The following is a 968-nucleotide window of genomic DNA, read 5'->3' as shown; positions in this document are numbered from 1 at the left end:
AAGCACATGCCCTTTCTTACACTCAGGTGAACTCCCAGCTTTTTATTTCCTCAAAAATTTTAAGTCTAAATAATTCTGTGGGCTGCCAGGAAGGGTAGCAGGGCCATTACCACGGTGAGCAGTGTGGGGCCACTGCAGCAGGGAAAACAGCGGTGGTTTGGCAGAGATGTTCCTGCTGGGGAGAGCGCGTGACCCCGGCGAGCGAGCGAGCGCCGGCTCCTGCCCACAAACCTTTACTCATCCCTCGCTGGCTTTTGAGTAAAAGTCAGAGGCAAAGCCCAGCCCAGATCACAGGCGCCGCTGCGGTTTCAGCCCTTTCCCCACAGCTCTGCAGGTGCTGCAGCAGCCACAGGGGTGATCTGTGCCCAGGATGATCCATGCACAGGGGTGATCCGTGCCCAGGATGATCCATCCACAGGGGTGATCCGTGCCCAGGCAGCCGTGGGGAGGGGGGCATGGGCAGCCCCTGCCTGGCACAGAGGGCTGGCATCCACAGGACAGCCAGGAGGGATCCTGGGGACACTCAGGGACTCCTGGCCCGCTTTGCTCACCCGTGGTAAGAGCTCTGTCACCTTTTCTGTGTTACCCTTTCTGTCAGGAGTGCAAATAGCACCTCACACCCCATCCCTGCTCTGAGGCTTGGAGCAAGGCCCCCAAACCAAGGGCAGCAGCTCTGTCCGTCCCCTTTGCACCCTGAGCTGGGCACTGAGCTGCAGCTCCATGCCCTGCCATGGAGGGAAGGCCCCCAAACCCACGGCCAATGAGCAGGGGAAAGGTGATCCAGGCTGCGCTGGAGGCTCCAGGGAAAGCAGCCAGCAGGCAGCCACAGTTTCGGAGTGGGAGGGCAAGCGGAAGCCAGGGAGCACCTGGGTGTTGTAACCAGAGCCAGGGCCCAGCCGTGTCCTGGGGGAGCAGCAGGACACAGAGCTCCCCAAAACCCCGAGCATCAAGAGGGGAGAGAGGGAAAG

The sequence above is a fragment of the Geospiza fortis genome, unplaced genomic scaffold, assembly GCF_000277835.1.
Source record: "Geospiza fortis unplaced genomic scaffold, GeoFor_1.0 scaffold183, whole genome shotgun sequence".
Taxonomy (NCBI): domain Eukaryota; kingdom Metazoa; phylum Chordata; class Aves; order Passeriformes; family Thraupidae; genus Geospiza; species Geospiza fortis.
The sequence above is the reverse complement of the archived record's forward strand: the minus strand, read 5'-3'. Positions refer to the sequence as shown.